Consider the following 7,332-nt stretch of genomic DNA (forward strand, 5'->3'; position numbering starts at 1 on the left):
TAGATTTCAGGAAAGAATCACACAACCACTTCTGTATTGATCAATTTATTACTAATTCAACCTTAACTATGATATAGTATGCGAACTCTCAATCCCGGAACGTCAACACGGCATCAATACAGTATCATCAACGATTGTCTGATTTCACTTTGACAACGGCACATGGATCCCGCATAACGAGATGGTTGTTAGTGAGAGAGAGAGTCGTTAAAATATGCAAATACTATGCTAAGAAAACCTTAACGTTAATGAATGATTATACTCAATATTGTTCACGCAGTACCGCACTCCTTATTGATCATACGCAACCCTTATCACGTTGTTAGCACCTTGGGTCACGGGACAGTTGAATATTCTGTAGAGGATGCGAGTACGTGCGGCGATTATGACTGAAAGATACTTGAAAGATTATACGGCGATAAAAAAAACACAATCAAAAACAGTTATTATTCTTAAAGGCACCAATCTCAACAGATACATCGGCAGGTTATCTGACAACAGAACGGCTCGGAGTAAGGGCCTGCGACGGTGCTCCTTTTCCGAAGATCGTTATCTTATACCAAGTTTACTAATTGGGGACCAGATCACCTGATAAGGATCCGGTGGGCCACCACTCCCCACGTGAGCGTGGCTCGGCGGAAGGAGGTGCCAAGAATCAGTTCGTATTGATGGATCTGTTGGGAATTTATGCGATTAAGAGTACAGCCCACTAAATATTAAAGATAAAAATTACGAATACTTTTATAAACGACGGATGGCCATCACTCGGTCTCGTTGTGATGCCTTCCCAGCCACAGATGGCTTATGGGTTCGAGTGTGTTTGAGTGGTAAGAGTTGTCTTGAATAGTCAGTGTTCGGAGTCGATTCTTTAGGTCAAACAGACGCCTGGTGGTCGTGTGGTGAGGGGGCGGTGCGCGTCATACGTATCAGTCGCTCCCCTGTCACCGTGGTGAACTGGTTCGGATGCCCGTTGATACGCTGTCGCAGTTCGGAACCCGGTCGGTAGGTGGCGCCCACAACTCGCTCGCAGCGTGCAGTGTTGTCGTCGACTAGGGTGTGCACGGAGCCTCGTCGCCAAACCGCGACCCTCACCACTCCGGCGGCAGCAGAGACCTCCGACTCGGCAGAGGTTGACCCACGCAGGCCGAGTTGAGCTGTCAAGCGGGTCTTGCCCGCCTGCAGAGGAGATGGGGAGCCGCTTGAGTCGAGCCCCGAGAGCCGGCTTTGGTAAGCCGATCGAACTCGGCTGAGTCCCAGACGAGCTGAAGATGAGTCGAGCCGACCCGCTGGTCGCACTCGCTCCTGAGCCGACCCTCCCGGTCGGGCTCGCTCCTGAGTCGACCCGCTGGTCGCACTCCTGAGTCGACCCGCTGGTCGCACCCCCCCACGTGAGCCGACCCGCTGGTCGCACTAATTTCCAATGCTCAGGATCCTTTCCTTTATGCCGAAAAATCCCCCTGGATCCCGCCCACAAGGCGGGGCTTCTTTCGATTTTTGCTGTGTCAGGATCTGTCCGTAGGCAGGTGTGTCCATGTGTGTGTCCGTACGTCCGTATGTCCTTGTGTGCATCACTCACGGTATATTCCGTTGTCACCCTCCCTCCATAAAACCCACGAGCAAACAATCAGATGTTACAAATTGCCTCGAAGTCGTCTCTCTGTCTGGCCTTCTTCATGAACCCAAAACACAGACGTTACAAATCGTCTCATAGGCATCTTTGTTCGTGTTGCACAACCTGGAGGGAGGGGCAACACTCTCTCCGACCCGGCGCACAAAGAAATGGTTAAGAAGTTTTAAGTTAACATTTGTCCCTTACTATTTCACAGTTATGATTCTGTATGTAACCTAAGGTCTGTCGTTTCCCATCGTGGTGCTTGACTCAAGTGGAGGTGTTTCCCCGAGCGTATACACACTCCTATCCCGCGCTGCGGGGATACAAAGACGGCCGGGATCTCCCTTTCTCTTCGACCCTGGGTTTAACATCGTTTTTTTTATTATGTATTTATATTCGACCTGGTGGTGATTCATCCCGTTATCCTGGCTTTTCCATAAGTTTTACTTTTGTCTTTTCATGCATATGCTTATTACTATTAATTTATTTCCGATATCTTAGGTTAAGGGGTAAGTTTCTTGATCCTAAGAATTCGTATTCCTTGGTGTCTGCATGGTTATATAAGCGAATATAGTTTACGGTGAATAGCGTTAACATTGATGTTATGTACGATATTATGTATTGTGATGTCTTTAACTTAACTTGTTTGTCAGGGCTTTACTGACACGAAGTTGCATTCCATAGCCCCGCAGTCTTTGCCCCACCCTATCTCTGCTCGCCGTGGTTGTTGCTGTCCAGCTGACGCCGTTAACTCAAGGCCTCATTAATTTCCGTCACTCCTTGTGTGTGAGGGCGGTTGAACCTTGGAGTCAGTTCTGGTTTTTGTCTGCCTGCTTCTTCTTGTGTCCCCTGACCCCGGGAGTTATTATTTCTACTTTTATGGCCTGTCGAAGCCCGACTCGCTGTTGCTGGGCTGGTCGTTCCCGGCTTTTTGCTTACGTTTGCAGTTCGCCGTGCTCTTAATTTCCTTCCCTCTTCAACCTTATATCGACTATTCGCTCCTGTCTGGGTGTGATTCAATTTTAACTTAGGAAGGTTCTGATTGTCATATGCTTCGGGTTGAGTTGTATAGAAAGTATTAAAGTATGGAAATAACATTTCATATTGACTTAATGATGGTGATGGTTCAGTAGGCGTAACTTGTGGCCTGGTTTAATTGGAGTGGGTGTGAATATCAATAACTTTAGCCTACCCTGTTGTTAAATTCCGACTTTAACGTTACTTTAATAGCAATACAGAATAATTGAGCTTTTTGTCTTAACTAGGCGAACGCGAACTTCTGGTGACCCCCGCAGCCTTGTTGTTCAGCTGGGTCTGCCTCCTTGAGAGATATACAACACTCTTATTCTCCTCACTGTGGCCATCCAACCTTCTGCTCTGGGAGTGTTATTCTTAATTTCAGGTCAAAGGCCCCCTCACGTTCAGACGTGCAGGGTTGTTTAAATCAGCTCCCTCCCCTGTGCACACAGCCTTGAGCTGACCCACTTATTTTCGTTCCCTCAGCTGCAGGAGGACAAGGCGTACTTCTACCTCCCCCCTGTGTGCACGTGTTCTAACTAGCTCGGAATCCCTAAACACACAATCAGTGATGATTCCTGGCTTTCTGTGGTTGTGATTTAGACAAAGGCGCCTCTGCTTTCTTCCATTGCCTTTGAGTCGACACTGCCCTATTATTTGCCCATGTGCTGAGGTCATAGAATTCGTTTTGACTTCAGTAATATTAACATTCAGTATTGGATTAGCAAATGGCAATGGTTCATTGATGTAGCTCGCAGCCTGGTCTCCAATTTGAGCGAGCGCGAGGATCGATACTTTAGCCTACTCTGTTGTTGAATTTCGAATTTTGACGTTACTTTAAAACCATGCAGGATGGTTGGGCTTTTTGCCTTAACTATGTCTGGCTGACACTCCCACTGTCTCTGCCGCCTGCACGGGTGACATGTGCCCGTTCATCAGGCCTTATCTTTCCTTGAAGCAAGGTTGCAAATTCTGCCATCCTAGCCCTCCTCCAGTTCATTACTTAACAACACCTGGTGTTTTGCAGTTTGCTGCGCTTTGGTGTGTTTAAAAAAAAAACAAGTAAAAAGATAATATATAAAAATCATCAAATATTATTAATCTTAATTTTGGAAGAAGGGTTAGTATACAACATTACATACATACAAATAAATGTATGTAAATTGAGAATGCATGCCACATTAAGATATAATTACTGTACTGGTGCAGTAAATTCATTTTTTTCGTAATGAATCATACTTTCATTATTGAGTTTGATGAGCGCTTCTTGTATGGCCTTCAGTCGCCTGTTCATGACTTCCTCCTCTTTTCCGAGATGTTCCGGTGGTTCTGTATCAACATCAAGAATTGTTAGCTCGTTTTGTATGTATATAATCAGCTTTATTTGTAACATTAACCGGCGTGCATAGGCCCAAGGTCAAGGTGACCAAGGTCACTGTTGTGAGTGGAACTACTCCAGCATTATTTTTCTCGACAAGATGTCATAATTGTTGCCAAGGCTACACCCGACCTTCGTGGTCCACTCATTCTGCATTCCACCTCCTGACTTGCTCAGTGATCTCTGGGGGACTACTTCAATGCCAGCCTCAGCAATCTTCCCTCCTCGAGGGCGGTGGCAAGGTCCGGTCGCAGGAATTTCGCCGCTTGTAGCAGAGCTTCACGGTTCCAATGCAGCGGCCGCCCTGGTTATTATGACGATGGATGTAATGATCGTATAAATTCACAGTGGACGTTAAATATCCCCTCCACGCCATTCACACCAGGAGGTTATTGTGAGCTGGCATCAGGGTATCCAACTTTTAAAGTTACCCGTAAATTACTCAATTGGAATTGTACGCAGCAACCATTCATTGCCCCGTACTGGCAGACGAATTCCCATCGTCAATCCTGCAAATGTGATTATCCTGGTCTCTTGAGTATTCAACTTGTAAAATCAATAAACGTGAAACTCCTCCATCCTGCATGTGTCGTATATCGCCCCTCTTCCGGATGATATCCTCAATACTTAGAACTATACCATTTTGTATTGAACTTAAAAGATGATTACACACTTCTGCCCTGTAATGTACGTATATGTTCTTCTGTATGAGCATTTATTAAAAAAAAAGTATAACATGCCTCGGTAACTGTACTTATTTTTTAAACAGCTACAAGTCGTAATAACAAGACACTCACAAATGAGGCATGTAAAAAATGAACGTAAGCAAACACGGCCGAACCTGATGAGGCGTTGGGCATCTGAAGCAAATAAAAAATATTTCGTCGATCTAAAAAAGCCAGACATATAGCAACTGTCTGCTCACATCAGTGGCCAGCAATACCAACTCGCGCTGATCGAATCGGAGTGAATCGCGGTCAAAAACAGCCACAACAACGGCGGCCAGAGTGCCGGCATGGGTGGGGGGGAGGGTGGATAAGGCATTCACCTGTCGTGTGAATTGGCAACGCGCTGGGTCCCTCACCCTGAGGGAGCGGCAGGGCGAGGGCGCAGGGGGAGAGAACGAGAAGGAGGAGAGCGACGCCCACCAGCAGCAGCAGCAGCTGCGGCGGGGGGGTCATTGTGCCGCGGGGTGGAGCACGGGGCCACAGGGCGGCACGCGGTGCTGCTGCTGCTGCTGTAAGAGAGCGGCGATTACATCGGGCACCCGACAAAATCACCGAGCAGAAATTTGCCCCCCCCCCCCATATATGGTGATCGTGGATCGTTAATCGAGATAAATTGTATCGATTTCGCATCAGTCTATCCATAATAAACAAACTTCAAAACTACAGGGTCTCCTCTACTTACGAACAGTCGACTTACGAACTTTCAGAGATACGAACAAACCTGTCCGTATGTCGAGTTGCCTATTCGGACCGAGCGTCGTAAGCTCAGCCGCCGCGCAATAGATGGCAGTGGTGGCATCTACATCTGCAAAACGTGAAGAACCAGTGGCATCTACAGGAGAATATACAACTTTTAAGGCCATTTTCCGTGTTTAGTGTACATGCCGTACAACGTGTTTGAAATCGACAGGAGTAAAGTTGTACTCACCAACAAATCGACTTACGAACAGATCTTCTGGAACCTAACTCGTTCGTAAGTAGAGGAGTCTCCGTACCGGGTTAATGATAATTTGCGAGTTAATCACTGTGTCGATTCATTGCCAATCGGTGCATGGATCGAGTAATGACGTGACACGCGCCCATTCAATATCAGCACCATATCGGTTATGCCGTCGCAGTCCGCGTTCATTGTTACCGCAGCGCTGTGGCGGTGCCACAGAATGAGTCCGTGAAATGCGGTGGGATTAAGCAGGATCCTGATGAATGTAGCCAATGGGGACGAGTGCCACGCAATTGACAATGGGAAGCGTTGATTGCAGCATGGGGTCGAGCATGGGATGAGTTGTGAGTTTGAGAATGGGAGGACAGGTATGGGTGCCGAGGTTTCTTGGCCGCTTATTTATATTGAAAATTGAGTTGCGTTTACGCTTTGAAACACCACCGCGACCACACGAAACGTCGATCGTAGCGGCCTCTTGCGTCTGCAGGGGATGACGAGCAGTCAATACGACACGACACGCGAATCCCCACACAACGAGGCATGGCGAGTCGTGAGCTTAGTGATTGGTGATTAGGGGAGTGTCGGGATACGGCGGCCAGTGCAGTCCGATCCGCAAAAAATCGTAATATCTTGATGATTATCGTTGTTCATTCTATGTATGTCTTAATGTGAGAATTCCCGAACAATACCTAATAGAGGATGTTGGGTTAGATCGGGTAAACATGAATGTGTCGTTAAACCCGCCACCACCCGACAAAGCCAATTAGTAAGGTTTGTCACGTAAAAAGAACACGCAAATGAGTTACTAGTTCAGCACACCGGTGGTGTGTTGGAGAGTGAACAAATCTCTGGCTGTCACCTGATGATGCTGGGTGTTGTAATTACTGGAGAAACGCCACGGTACAGTACTCGCATTGCGAATGTCGTAGTGGATTTACTCTCCTACACACAAACACTTTGCTCAACTAGTGACGAATTGGCCACGTTCTGTTTGCGTGACAAACCTTACTAATTGGCTGTGTCGGGTGGTGGCGGGTTTAACGACACATTTATATATTTACGCGATCTAACCCGAAAGCCTCTACTATTAATAATATTGATCGCAAAAGCCTCCAACGCGTTAAATTGCCGAGCAATTTTTACGTAGCGTGAAGACCGTCGGTCATGTCGAACTCGATATGAATACGCTTCATGCAATAAATACATAAATGGTGTCAACGAAATTATTATTTTTTGGTACTGGCAAAGGAGGTCCAATGATGATGTTGTGTAAACGAGTCACAAAGTAAAACCTGAAGGTGTGCAACTGAGGCTTCTAATTGCCTCGCAGAATTACTAAGAGATGATTTGATGCTGCTGCTTGGTTGGCAGTGGGACACAAGAATAATGAACAACAGTCATGTGCTACGAAGATGGGCCATAGCCCGAAACGTCGGCGATTATATATATATTTATATTATGGCAGTTTTGTTTACGAGAATGAATACGATTATTTAAGAAATAACTTAAAATTGTATAACATCATTCTTGAATACTGCACACGCTACGAACAGTAATAGTTGAGCACTGTATACTACTTTGTATTGCTCTACAGTCCAGGGATGGCCAACCTGTAACAAACCGAGAGCCTAAAAGTCGCCGTGAGTACAGCGCAGAG

This window comes from Lethenteron reissneri, chromosome 7 (genome assembly GCF_015708825.2).
Source record: "Lethenteron reissneri isolate LAM-NWPU_2019-01 chromosome 7, ASM1570882v1, whole genome shotgun sequence".
Lineage (NCBI taxonomy): Eukaryota > Metazoa > Chordata > Hyperoartia > Petromyzontiformes > Petromyzontidae > Lethenteron > Lethenteron reissneri.